The sequence below is a fragment of the Carassius carassius genome, chromosome 12, assembly GCF_963082965.1.
Source record: "Carassius carassius chromosome 12, fCarCar2.1, whole genome shotgun sequence".
Taxonomy (NCBI): Eukaryota; Metazoa; Chordata; class Actinopteri; order Cypriniformes; family Cyprinidae; genus Carassius; species Carassius carassius.
Window position 1 is genome coordinate 5057562 of NC_081766.1, and position 15541 is coordinate 5073102.

The 15541-nt window shown below is 34.9% G+C and overlaps 1 protein-coding gene across 16 annotated transcripts in view; it reads right to left on the minus strand.

Annotated features, from left to right (window-relative positions):
• The window catches only part of mbnl1 (muscleblind-like splicing regulator 1), a 56421-nt gene extending 42106 nt beyond the window's left edge, over nt 1–14315 (minus strand). For 2 of the 16 annotated variants that reach the window (XM_059563146.1, XM_059563141.1), the window contains exon 1: nt 457–649. The gene's annotated coding sequence lies outside the window, so the exon portion shown is untranslated. Of the gene's footprint in view, nt 1–456; nt 652–9319; nt 9461–14168 lie in introns of those variants that run through there. The other 14 variants (XM_059563151.1, XM_059563149.1, XM_059563150.1 and 11 more) reach the window with 11 other exon arrangements.
• Between the last annotated feature and the right edge of the window lie 1226 nt (nt 14316–15541).

Genomic DNA, 15541 nt, shown 5'->3' on the forward strand with positions numbered 1-15541 from the left:
AAAAAAGAGAAAAAGAAAAAACCTGAACACGCTAGTATGCGCATAAAACAAACAGAAGGGAAGTGAGACCCGAGAGGGGGGTTTAAAAAAGGAGAAGTGCTCTCAGGTTCAACAGTTAACCAATCGCATGGTTGCCACTGTCTAAACAAGTAGCCGTTCGCGCAGGGGTGGGGGAGTTTCCTGCCAAATGCACACGCAACCACGTAACTTTTCCAAATGCAGCTGAGATTCCCCCGGCGTGCTGTGTTGTTTGCGATCGCCTAGACATAACAAACTGCAGTTCACCACAAAGGCACCCCATAAAGTCAAAAACAGGCCACACACACTGAACAACCCCCAATCCCACACACACTAAGCATATATAAGTGGTGCAATGCTTCAAGCCGTGGCTGTTAGAACTGCAAAAGACAGACAGACAGACAGGAGAGCGAGACGGTACAGAAAAGCAGTTCTTACCTCTCACATCATGATTAGTATTGAGTGCATGTATGTGTGTGAGAGATCAGACACGGGCGGCAGGCTGCGACAGCAGAGCCTCAGGCACCGGGTGGACCATTCTCAGAGAGGAGGAGAAAGAGAGAGAGACAGATAGAGAGACAGAGCGCTAAGGCTGCGCGTGTGGCTTCTGGTTGCGCCACTGTGTTTGTGTGAGCTGAGAGCCTGCGAGAAACAGCAGCACTGCGCAGAACACTGAAGCGCCAATCACGCTGGCTGGAACCGCCCACCGACACAACCAGGAAGTGCTGCTGCTGCTGCCACTGCTCTGTGAGTTCCTCACCGAAGAGAGAAGAAAATGAGAAGGGGAGGGGACAAAAGGAAGGAAAGGTCGGTAAAGAAAAGAAAACGAGTGTGCTTGTGAGATTACATCGTGCTTTCCCAGGAGTCTGTCTGCATTGGGCACCAGACTGCAGTGGGACACGCGCACACACACAGCTGTACACCTGGTGCATTGTGTGGGAACGTTATCTGCTGCTGGAAAAGGCAGGATTTGGTCTTAATTCGACTCTGAATCATCAGTATCTGGGCCATTTCAGGAGGGAAATATATCATCGAGGTGGCTTAGAAAGAAGCGTTTTTTTTCCAATAATACGCTTTGAAAGTTTGATATATTTACACCATAAGCGATTTATTAAATGGCATGGAGGAAAACTGGGTCGCATTCAATTATTTCACTGATGTTAATACTAACCTGATGAAATATTAAGCCTGATGAAGACCTGAGGGTCGAAACGTTGCTTGTTTTTTAATAAATTATGGGAGTTAGCAGTGTTGCGGACATTACATTTCTTCACCTCAATACTAACAAACTCCCACATGGGAGTTAAACTACACAATATTTTCCTGGAGGGCCATAAAGCATTGAAACTGGGACACTTATTCATTATCTTCTGAAAAAAAAAAAAAAAAACTTTATTGCATTATTTGCATACTTGAGCCTCACCCAGCAATGACTGCGGTTATGACTCTAGTTGAGTTCTGGAAAAATGACACACAACTCACAATGAAATAATCATAATAATATAAGATGATCTGGGCTTAAGTCAATACAAACATCAGAAAATAATTACTCTGCTGTTGTTTACAGGCCCTTCAACTCAAGGAATTTAGTTTTTGTGAGAATTGTTTAGAGACTGACTTATGAAGCAGGTTCAGGGAAGTGTGAAAAGCTCAAGTGTGTGTGGGGTCAGAAGAGCTGGCTCTTTTAAGTCCACAGCTTGAGAGCCTGAAATGTCAGCAGCATGTGCATGGGAGGTAAACTAGCATCATCAAACTAGTGTTATATTAGTATTATTTATATACTATTATAGTATTTATTAATATTTTTAATTTGATTTAGTTTTTATATTTTCGTTTTTCATTTTGTAATTTTATGTAGTTTTGTCACTTCATTATTTGTTTTCTGGTTAGCTTTAATTATTATATATTTTTTAGTTTTAGTCCTTTTAGTACTTTAACCTAAACTTATATCAGTTAGATGTCAGTACAACATTTGAATTTCTGTTAATTATTATTATTTTTTAAATATTTTTCTAATGTTCTGCCTTATAAGTTAAAAATATATATATATATATTTAGTACATCTTATAACTTATAAGACAGAACATTAGAAATATATTACAAAAAATTATATATTTTCTAATATATATATATATATATATATATATATATATATATATATATATATATATATATATATATAATATAGTTTATATGTAATAGCTGATATACGGTATTGAAAAAAAAAACCTTTTTCATATAATTGCAGACAAACAGAATACAAAACAAATTGTTTGTAGAAGGTGTCAAATTATATAATTTGAGTAATTAAAAGAGAATACAGAATATACAGACTAAAAACAACTTTATTTCCATGTAAACTACTGCACTCGTTTTCATTCAATTTTAGAAACGTAAATGAGATTTAGGTTAAATTCTGCATTGTGGATTCTGTAACATTTGTTATGTACATTTGTGCCATAAATAATAATAATGAATTATGCCTATTTTAGAATCTACCATTGTTTCAGTTTGTGCATGTATCGTATGGGTAATAAAACACAACCTCACTTGAATATAAATGGAAATATATTTTGACATCATAAAATAAATTCTTATTAAAGGTACAGTTGTAAAGTTGATTTCCCCATGTCTAGACATCAGGGTGGTTCATGTGGCCATTTAAACTCCTAATAAATCCTATTTAAGTTACACACTAGTTTACTTGTAATTTAAAACGTTCATGTGAAATACATTAGGCCCAATATTAAAATCGTTAGCCTGTTTAGGAACTCTTTGGCCGGCATCAGTGATATAAATATATGATAATTTATGCAGTTGACACAAAAACCAAAGCTACAGTACAACTCTGGTTTATATTAACAACCACACACACATGCACTCTCATTTCACTCCCCATTACCTTCAACTGACCTTCAACTATTACACATAAAGGAAAATATGTCTTATCCAATAATTCTCGTCTTTTTCCTTTCCGATCATGCTTTCCTGTCCTCATACTTCTAAAGGCTTGTTCTGGTATAAGAGTGACGAAAATGGCAGAAATAGTCACACGAGAAGAAAAGACGGTCATACTTTCCACGGAAAAGACTCGATTGCTCTCTATTTATAAGATAAATGGAAATCTATTAGCAGACTAATAAAATGTCCAAATACTCAAGTTTTGCATCCCTATAATTTTACATGTGTATCACTCTAAATGACTGCTTGTGTGTGAGCACCAGCGCTGGGACAAAACTAAATAACATTGTTCAGCCATTTTCAAAAAAGTCTAGCATTGAAGTCTGATCCATTTCAGTGAATAGTGATTCATATAAATAATGATTCAGTGACCAAGTAATATTACGCTAATCCATTTGAACATTTGAAATTTATTTTTTGAAGCTTAATATTTAGCCGAATGCTCCTTTTCATCGCAACTCTTTCAACTTTGGTTATTTAAATTAGTATATTTTAGAATTTTATCAGTTGTATTAAGTTATATTAAAATGAAGTTAAGTTGTATTTATAATAAAGTTAAATTCCTGTCACTACATGTTTGTGACAGATAAATCCCGTAATTGCACAGTTAATCTGACAGACGTACACTACAGTTGAAACAACTCATGTCTGTAATATTTTGTAATGTTTTTGAAAGAAGTCCCTTGTGCTACCAAGGCTGCATTTATTTGATCAAAAACACAGTAAAAACTGTATGAAATTGTGATACTTTTTTTCTGACTGAAAGTTCAAAAGAACGTAATTTCTATGAAATCTTTTGCAACATTACAATTCTCTTTACTGTCACTTTCAATCAATTTAATGCATCCAAATATACATTTCTTTAAAAATAATAATAATAAAAATCTTGCTGACCCCAGACTTTTAAACTGTAGTGTATATTTATACTGATATTAAATTGATATAATATAGTTTCAAAAGGACAGCTTGACTTAACTACTATTTATGATAATTAGCTTGGCAGTTTCGATGGTTGGACAGTTTCGAAGCAGCTTCCCCAGCATAGGTGTGCACAAACTCAAACATGTCCATGCTAGCTCAGTAAATGAAATCAATAAATAAAACAAATGCTCATATTTATGTGGACTCTGTGTTTGTGTTATTCTAACAATGCATTCTAATGGACAGAGAAGTGAGTAAAAGCACAAGCTGACTGGGGTGACTTGATTTATGTCACTCTGGCTTCATGACATCAGAACTCTTCAGTTTTCTTGACCTCTGACTTGCCAAACAGACATCTAGAAACACACGATCGACAAACACACATTCAGATCGAATTTTCTGGCTCCAACTAGACTGACGTGCCTCTCTCTTTCTCAAACGCTCATACCATCTCTCACATGTCTTTTTTTAATGCCTCACCATTTAAGCTTAAACATGTCTGAGTGAACAAGTTTGAAAAGCAAGAAATGAAAGTGATTGGGTGTGGCTGTTTACACAGTAGGTCAAAGTCATTTGGATCGACAGTATATAGTTTACAGAAAGAGAGATGGGTATGCTGGTGTAAAGTAGTCTTACCATGGCAAATATTTAACTAGCAGCGTAAAGTCTGGTGTTCAAAGCCCAAATTAAACAGGGAGAGATCTTCTGACCAACATTAACATTCAAAGTTTAGGGCCGGTAATATATTTTTGTCTCTTTTTAACTCTTTGCATTTACTTGATTAAAAACCAAGTAATATTATGAAATATTTTTGCAATATAAAATAACTGTTTTCTATTTTAATGCATTTTGAAATGTAATTTACTCCTGTGATCTAGTGTCACATGACCCATGACAATAAGTCTAATATGCAGATTTTCTGCTCAAGAAACATTTATTAGTATTAATAATGTTGAAAACATTTGTGCTGCTAATATTTAAGTGATTAGGCAAGTGTGATTTTGAACATTTTTAGGATTCTTGGATGAACAGAAAGTTCAAAAGAACAGCATTCATTTGATACAAATCTTTTGTAACATGATTAATGGTTTTACTGTTTTGATCAATTAAATGCACTCTTGCTGGATAAAAGTATTATTATTTTTTAGAATAATACTTATTATTGCTTTGTTTTTACATGCCGTAAATTAGTGGTGGGGTAATAAATCATACCACAATATGAAAAAAATATTCAAATAAAAAGTTTCACAAATAATCAGTGAATAGTGATTAAAAAGTCGTGTAAACTTGGTTAACAGAATTTCTGCCTGTCAAAACGTTTCAGGATCCTGTCTACAAATTAAGAACATGACCATCCAAAGTTAGGATTCGGATATTTTGGTCAGTCACGTTGATAGTTTGGTGACAGGATCCTGACAAAAAAGCACTGATTATTTTAAAGACAAAACTCAGAAAACAAACAAGAATTTGCAGTTCTAGCTACCAAAAATTTGATATCACTAGCCTGACAAACTCTGGCAAATTTTCAAATGGGCTGATCTTAATTTCCAACAGAAACAATTTTTTACAAATATTTTCTGTTTATTTTAAAATCAACCAACGGCTCTCACCACATCCACTGTTTTCTAGCTTCGCTCACCCCACCACATTAGAAAAAGTCCCTGCTGGTGTTATAACCCATTTGGAGATCAGAGAGTAACTCACATGGCTTATGTGCTCACGGGGCCATTTTGAATCATGCAAAATATGAAAGTCACACCTGAACATGCAGCGGAGACAGGAAGTTCGCCTTCTGAACAGAAAAATAACCATGAGGTGACAAAGACAGCTGTGAGCACCATCATTATCAAAGATCACTGCATGATGCCTCCGATTAACTCCTTTTCTAGCTCGCAAACCTGTGCCAGCAAAAGTACAGATACGCACTCTGAACGATGCAGACATTTTTTAGTGCACAAAAACCCCCAGTATTTCATAGTGATGCCTCTCTCTCTCTCTTTCTCTCGTCTCAGCACTGGTATGTGTCAGGATGCTGTAAATTGTGCTGGCTGGTGGATGTGAACTCTTGCTGGGTTAGAGAATATTCTCGTTACTCAGTAAGTCTGGACACCTCTCGCCTCTACAGTTCATCACGTCGTCGAAAAGCCTCATTTAAACCCTGCAAACCACACCCTTTCTCTTGCACGGTCCCTCACATCTTTCATATTTCAGTACATTATCTGAGCAGAGCTACTCGAAGCTAAATGATCTAATAAATTATTCAGTAAAATCCCTGCTTTTCGGAATATTAGGCCATCTCTCTCTGTGCATTTTGCTAAGATGACGCTCACAGACCACAGCTATCGTCTGAATAACGTGAATGTGACTCAAGGGTTCGGCGCTGGGTCTCGGCGTCTAGCTGCATTGCTGAAAGTCACCGGCGATGTTTCAAATGCCCTTGATAAAAGCAGCATCGTGCTGGCCTACTTTACTGATTTATCGAAGGAGTTACTACACGACCCAAATTAAAGCACTGCTCTACATCAGGAAGCTAGAACCACTTTTCTAGCAATTACCTCTGATGATACTATAATCGGTTCGCAAACACTATTAAAGGATTTTGAAGCTACTCTTTGTGGCACAGATTCATTATTTAGCTTGAAATAATCTAAAGCTGTAGCAAACTGAAATGCAAAGACAGCAAAACTCATAGAGTTCTCCAGGACTACTGATCTCTGGAGGCTTTCTCCTCAAAGGTAACAACACTGATGCTTTTTCATGGCTTTCTGGGGAGACTATGTTTACATATTTGCAATGTCTTCATCACCTAGCGAATCGATCTCTGTCTTATCCATTTTAACACATAAATGTGATGTCATGATTTACCTATTGAAATGAACTAGTCTAATGTCCAAAATTCAACAATCACTAAATGCATATATTAAAAAACCAAAAAAAAATCTAAATCATACTGACCCAGTTGTTCGAATTGCTATTTAAATATATTATATATTAAAGTATTATTTATTTTCTTTAAATGTTATGCTTTGTTGAGTTAACTATTCATTTATGAAATTTATATATATATATATATATATATATATATATATATATATATATATATATTAGGACGTTAAGTAAAGATCATGTTCCATAAAGATATTTAGCAAATTTCCTACTGTAAATATATCAAAACGTAATTTTTGATTGATAAAATACGTAGATAAGAACTTAATTTGGACAACTTTAAAGGTGATTTTCAAAAAAAAAAATTCTCAGGTTTTTTTTGTACCCTCAGATTCCAGATTTTGAAAAAATTGTATCTCAGCCAAATAATGCACTATAATAACATCAATAGAAAGCTTATTTATTCAGCTTTCAGATGGTATATAAATCTATATGTATGATGTATACACCCTTATGGTTTTTCAGTCCAAGTTCCATATATATATATTCATTCCAATTTTATGCTTCATTAAACGATTCAGTGCTACAACTAATGTCATGTTTAAAGTCCAGAGACTCTGTAATTACTCAAAAAATCCAGAGACTATTTTAATATTATAAAAATAAATGAAAATAAAGAATATTGTAATGTAAAAGGCATGCCATTATTTGTTGTGTGTGTGTGTATACATATTTCACATTATAATATCATTTATATTTTTACTTTTTTTATAATTTAAAGATGAAACCAATCCGATGTATAGACGACATTTTAAGGCTTAATACTATAAGCATTAAATGTTTTTCAGTTAGTGTTTTCAGCTTGTTTATTTTCTCATATAAAAATACGGCATGCAGTTGCATCAAACAATGGTATAAACCTCATTCAATGTAAATCGTGATAATTGTAATTAATAATCACAATTACAATTTCAGGGGAATAATCGACAATTATGATTTTTGTCAAAATCGTGCAGCCCTAATATATATATATATATATATATATATATATATATATATATATATATATATATATATATATATATATATATATATATATATATATATATATATATATAATGTTACACCTTCTTTGTTAAATAACAAAAATGTATTGAGAAAATATGTCATTTGTTAAACTCATGAAGTGCTATTAGTTGTATTTGATGTTAAAATTTTGTCCAGTTAATCCTCTGTACTTACTCAGCTCAGCTCAGTTGCTAAATTAGGAAACTAAACTAGTTTCACTTGCTCAAACAGTTAAAACAGCGAGAAAACAGGAAGTTTACAAGTAACAGTGAGTGAGAAGTTTGCAAACGTCCTCTTTTTGAACAAGGTCTTACAAACCTAACAAAGCCTAATACTGTTTGACCCAAAGCATGTTGAGAAAGAAGCATTTCAGTTTACTCTGAGAGAAACAGGAAAATAACAACCACTTTCAATGACTAAAGAGAACGGCTGTTCATCTCCTCCCGCCAATTATTATCACCAGTTACAGATGTATCGCAATAAACAAAAACCACAATCTCATGTCAAGCTCTACATTAACAACTTTCAAGAGTGCCTAAAAACAGCTTAATGCACTTATAACAAATCGTCATCTGTACCTCACATACATTCGGAAGCAAAGTCACTGATGTGTTTTACACGGACAATGGCGTTTGGCAGCAGATTTACATCACTTATTCTTCAAACCGACTTTGAATATAATCAAATAAGTTGTGGAGCAACATCAGAGGAAAGAGACAGTGATCGGTAGCTACTAGACTTCAGCAAAATCCAACAAATGGAAACCTACAAAGTGATATGTACGTAAAAGGCCATGTAAATGTCTTGCATGCCAGAACTTGAATGTTCACAAGACAAAGAGACAAAGAGGAAGCGGTCATGCATGTTAGAATACACAAAGTAAAATGTCATTTTAAGACAAAACTATGTAAATATGCATAAAGTGTACATATACAGTGAAAAATACTGTATAGTAATATATATAAATATATTAATAATTATAATAATTGAAATGTATTGTAATATAATAATTACTAAATGTATAGTATTAAAATAATATTTTTATGGTTACAAACTGCAAAACATAAAGTGACCAAAATGCCTAAAAATAGGCAACCTTGCAACCTTTTTTTTTTTTTAAACAAATTAACTTTTTTTTTACAGTGTACAGTATATACATACTGAATACAGTACATATCAACAAGCTACTGAAACCACATTTTCAAAATGATACAAAACTTTTCCAACTGTATATACTTAAAACACTGCAAAAAAGGTAAACATAAAATAAAAAAATAAAAACCTACATCACAGAGTGAAACTGATATAAAATATAAAATATATAATTCACCGATAAATTCATAATGAAACGAGCATTATTTTTCAGAAATTTCTTCTCATAAATCATTTCGTAGCAATAGATGCAAACAGAATACATAAAGTAAATGTATATATTTGAGGATGTTTGCGTGGGCTTAGTTTTTACCTGCGTGTAGTGCGAGAGCTGTATCTCCACTGAATGAAAGACAGGAACTCACACATGGGTCACCAGCCAATGTGGTTCACCGCAATGCATTCTGGGACAGATACTAACGTATGCTCTGGTGTGTCACAGTGCACGACCAAGCATAGAATAGCATGCATGCAAAACACTGCATTTAGATGTAAGCATGCGTGCGTGTTTACAGTTTAAATGTGTGATCACATGATAAAGCACAGACCGAAGCAACTGGGAATGTGTGTTCAGCGATCATTCTCTCTATCACCATAGAAACCTGCTTTTATCTTATTTGCATTTGGGTGTACCAGCCACAGAGAGAGCTGTGTCATTTTCTCCCAGAAAGCACCACTGCCCTCCTCAGAGACTTTGAGAAGTTTGCCACACTCGTAAACACTTTCCCAAATCCTGAGCGTATAAAAAAACACAGCGATAATCCTCAAACTAATATTTTCGCCCTAAAAGTCAAGGCTTCAAAATGAGGAAACAACTTTCATCATACACTGCTAAAGATAACACAGCACTACGTCTTGCACAGGAAGAGGGTAGCAATTGCTTTAAACAGAAAGCCCCGCAAAACTATTTTAACATGTGAGTCACACTTTAAAAAAAGCTTTTAACAAGTGAGTTACACTTGAAAAGTTTTAAACCAAGTGGTATCTGCAAAAAAATAATGTTAAAACATTGCATCTATAGTTTTATCATTTGAAACCTAAAGTAATAAACATCCTTTTGTGTAATGTTTTGCTTGAAAAATGACGTTTCTTTAATGTGGGTCACTGCATGAATTTGTGAGAGCAGGTACTTGTGTTTGCATGTGAAGTTCTGTGCATGCACGCATTGTGTGTGTGTGTGTGTGTGTGTGTGTGTTTGAGAGGTAACTTGAGGTCTGTAGTTCACTCATGCCAGGTGTTTTATCTCAGATGTTCCACATGACTTAGCCGCTGGTAGAGTTCCTCTTCTAAAATCACTCACCTGGTACAAAAACACTCACACATCTCACTAAAGCAACCCCATGGAGTGTCATTTAACTCTAATTGAGGAGAAACAGATTTAAAACTAGTACATTTGTACATATAAAACATAAATGGTCAAACGCCTTTGAAGAACCTTTTTAGTTCTTACAATGACAGAAAAAAAAACTTTTTTCAAGTCAAGCTATAGTACATCGAAATAACTGTTTTTATTTTATTTTTGTCATTAAAATTAAGAAAAAGAAACAAATTACAAGCACAACAGAACAAATAGATATCAAACAAACTTTTAATTTATTCAGCTACAGTGGGCTAGGTTTATTTAACTTGTAGTAAGAAATATTACAGAAATTGAATAAAGTGTATAAATAAAACTGCATAGTCTTCACTTTATCAATCAAAAACGATTAACATTAATATTGACAGACAATGGCAGGTAAATAAGGCTGCTGTCCCTTTAATACCGAAGGCATGGATCCAGTATACTGAAACAGATCTGGTTTTCATCCAACTGTTTTACATATAACCAGCTTGTTTACTTGAAAACTCCATATGATGGGGATAACATAACTGTGCATATTTGACCATTCAAACACAATAAAACACGAAAAAAATCTGTTTTCGCTATCGCATGCTGAGGTGCTTTCAGTGCACGCACTTCGGCTGTGTGTCGGTCAGCGCAAGCACACCGCATTGAGTTATTTTTCACTGCTTATTGCACTTAATTTTATTAAACATAATGCACGCCCCAAATTCGCAATTACATGCTGTCTGAGGGGCGCATTCAAAAAAACTTCCACATTCATGTTTCCTTAGCACGCAAAGGTGTATAATATATTTGCATACCTCGGAATACACGATATAGCAAAATCCCTAATGATAGACACTTTATTTCACCCAAACAAATCAAAAGATACATACCGTCATACCGCCCAGCCCTAGTTATTGCCATGAACTTTATTACATCAGTGCAGTTTGCAGTTTTGCAGTTTTTATTAAAAAAGTTAAATAATTGTTAAGTGAATAAATCAAAAATAATATAAAATACTAATATTAGATTAAATAAATAAAACCTATTTGTATATATATATATATATATATATATACAACCCGAATTCCGGAAAAGTTGGGACGTTTTTTAAATTTTAATAAAATGAAAACTAAAAGACTTTCAAATCACATGAGCCAATATTTTATTCACAATAGAACATAGATAACGTAGCAAATGTTTAAACTGAGAAAGTTTACAATTTTATGCACAAAATGAGCTCATTTCAATTTTGATTTCTGCTACAGGTCTCAAAATAGTTGGGACGGGGCATGTTTACCATGGTGTAGCATCTCCTTTTCTTTTCAAAACAGTTTGAAGACGTCTGGGCATTGAGGCTATGAGTTGCTGGAGTTTTGCTGTTGGAATTTGGTCCCATTCTTGCCTTATAGATTTCCAGCTGCTGAAGAGTTCGTGGTCGTCTTTGACGTATTTTTCGTTTAATGATGCGCCAAATGTTCTCTATAGGTGAAAGATCTGGACTGCAGGCAGGCCAGGTTAGCACCCGGACTCTTCTACGACGAAGCCATGCTGTTGTTATAGCTGCAGTATGTGGTTTTGCATTGTCCTGCTGAAATAAACAAGGCCTTCCCTGAAATAGACGTTGTTTGGAGGGAAGCATATGTTGCTCTAAAACCTTTATATACCTTTCAGCATTCACAGAGCCTTCCAAAACATGCAAGCTGCCCATACCGTATGCACTTATGCACCCCCATACCATCAGAGATGCTGGATGCTTTTGAACTGAACGCTGAAAACATGCTGGAAGGTCTCCCTCCTCTTTAGCCCGGAGGACACGGCGTCCGTGATTTCCAACAAGAATGTCAAATTTGGACTCGTCTGACCATAAAACACTATTCCACTTTGAAATAGTCCATTTTAAATGAGCCTTGGCCCACAGGACACGACGGCGCTTCTGGACCATGTTCACATATGGCTTCCTTTTTGCATGATAGAGCTTTAGTTGGCATCTGCTGATGGCACGGCGGATTGTGTTTACCGACAGTGGTTTCTGAAAGTATTCCTGGGCCCATTTAGTAATGTCATTGACACAATCATGCCGATGAGTGATGCAGTGTCGTCTGAGAGCCCGAAGACCACGGGCATCCAATAAAGGTCTCCGGCCTTGTCCCTTACGCACAGAGATTTCTCCAGTTTCTCTGAATCTTTTGATGATGTTATGCACTGTAGATGATGAGATTTGCAAAGCCTTTGCAATTTGACGTTGAGGAACATTGTTTTTAAAGTTTTCCACAATTTTTTTACGCAGTCTTTCACAGATTGGAGAGCCTCTGCCCATCTTTACTTCTGAGAGACTCTGCTTCTCTAAGACAAAGCTTTTATAGCTAATCATGTTACAGACCTGATATCAATTAACTTAATTAATCACTAGATGTTCTCCCAGCTGAATCTTTTCAAAACTGCTTGCTTTTTTAGCCATTTGTTGCCCCCATGCCAACTTTTTTGAGACCTGTAGCAGGCATTAAATTTTAAATGAGCTAATTAAGTGGATAAAAGTGTAAAATTTCTCAGTTTAAACATTTGCTACGTTATCTATGTTCTATTGTGAATAAAATATTGGCTCATGTGATTTGAAATTCCTTTAGTTTTCATTTTATTAAAATTTAAAAAACGTCCCAACTTTTCCGGAATTCGGGTTGTATATATAAACACATACAAATGATAAAAGAACATGCCAAAATACAAAAGGAAAAAAAACTTTTAATGAAAAATTATAATATAAAAACATAATTCAAAATATTAATAAAAACCATACTACACAGTATGTACACTATTGTATGTTAATGCATTGAAAACATTTCACCCAATGATAGAAAAAATCTGTCATCATTTACTCTCATTTACTCTCTCATTCCCTCATGTCGTTCAAAACTTTTATGATGTTCTTTCTTCTTCAAAACTTTTGGAACAATGGGGTCCAAAAACCTTTAAACCCCTTAAACTTTTGGTGCATGAAAAAAACACTGAGATATTAGTTACAATATCTTCTTCTGTATTCCATGCACAGTCAAAAAAAAGAATGACATGAGGTTGAGTAAATGCTGACAGAATTGTAATTTTTGGTGAACTACCCCTTTAAATAAGTTTTAAAAAAGTAAATAGGATGTACCTGAATTTCATGTTGACCATTTGACCGTATCATCTTTTTAAGCTTCAATTATGTTAAGGGAGAACATTTCGAAGTTCCAATTATGCTATAAGATGACCTTTTAAAAAATTGCCATAATGCCACGGGAAAATTTATTTGAGTTTTAATAAAAATCCAAGAAAATCCAATGAAAATGAAGTTCCAACAATATCAAAGAAAAACCACCACAGGAAAAGCCCTTAAGTATAGTCCGATAAGAGGATTTTTACAAATTCTTGTAATGTAATAGATTAACTTTTTATGTTCCAAAGTTTCCAATGAACTTCCAAAGAGAAGCAATCTGTGGTTTTCTAAAGAACCCTTAATCTGTTGGTGAAACCTGGAACCAACACACCAATAACTTCCCAATGGAAACCATAGCTGAACCGAAAAACCTTTAAAGTGATGCAAAAAAGGCAGAGGAATGAAAAACGAGAGCACTTGAAGAAATGAACCACAGAGGAAAAGAAAGCGTGCTCAACATACAATGCCTCATCTCAAACCTTTCCGAGCTCACTTCTACCCTGGCACCTCGCTGAATATCAGGACGCCAAACATCCTTAGATTACTAAATACCCATTCCAATTTCATTCCCAGGCCACCGGTGGACAGGAAGTCCTCGTCTAGCCCTCTGAATAATGGCACACAGACAGTTTGCGGTCCTACCTGACTCTGAGCTGCTCAGATCTAGTCCCGTATGTCCTCTTTGCTGGCTGCAGACAGGAAGCACTTTCAGTCCGTCCCTATTTACAGTCCCCTGGCACTGCAGTACGGCTCACAGCTGGTGCATTCCTGCTGCGCTCTGCCTCAGCTGATGGAGAGAGGAGAGATAGAGGAGAGCAGACAAGCCAGACAGGGAAAGAGGGAAAGAAAACGCAGGGTAAGAACATACTGTACAAATCATCGACTGTGAATGTGCGGTCAGCAGATGCTGATCAGCCAATGAGTGTCTTGATCTGAGACAACATGAGGAAACCGCATAATGCACCTCTTATTATTTCATTCAATTCCCAGGGAACTGCACGAACAGAAGCATTATTATTCAAAGCAGACACATCAGCAGTTATTGACATCTCCCTGATGATACCTAAAGCGACGACTATAAAGTAACAAGGCCATTTTCTTGTCCTCATGTTGGTTAGTCATCACTCAAATGTAATTAAAATGCAGTTAAAGACCAGATGACTGCATAATTGGAGTTTTATGGTCCATTTAGTCCATGTCTGTGAGTTTTGAGGTCATGGATATGCTAGTGTACTAGCTCAAGTTGACAAAATACACTACTGTTAAAAGGTTTGGGGTGAGTAAGATTTTTAATTCAGCAAGTGATAATAAAGACATTTTTTAATGTAAAAAAACATTTCTATTGCAAATAAATGCCGCTCTTCTTAACTTTTTATTCAAGAATTCTGAAAAATAATTTATTATGCAGTTTGAACTGTTTTCAACATTTATAATAATAGTAATAATAATTGTTTCTTGAGCATTAAATAAGCATTTAAGAATGATTTCTGAAGGATCATGTGACACTGAAGACTGGATTAATGGCTTCTGAAAATTCAGTTTGGCTATTATGCAAATTCTGACCAATAAAATGCTCTCTTGAATGAGAATGTCCCTGCACTCTTATTTTACAGCCTAATGATGGTAAGAAGCAAATCAAGGTTGCCATCACTGTTACATTATAATACATTTGGAATCATTATAATTACAAAATGACAACTCAGAGATTCTTCTATGAAGTGTTCATGTCTAAACCAAAAATTATTACTTTCTATGACAATGCCAAAGTAGGTACATATGTGCAAAGAAAATGATAGTTATTTAAGTGGATGAATAATCACAAAGACTTGTAACTTGAGCCACATCACGTGAAGAGACAAGGATCTGCAGTGTCAGCCACAAAACTTGGGCATGATGGAAAAAAACTAAAGGAAAGCTGTACAGTATAAAGAAAAACAACACATAACTTTAATATCAGGCCAATAATTTAATGGTCTACTTCTATTTTTGTTAATTCTTTTTTTAATTCAATGAAA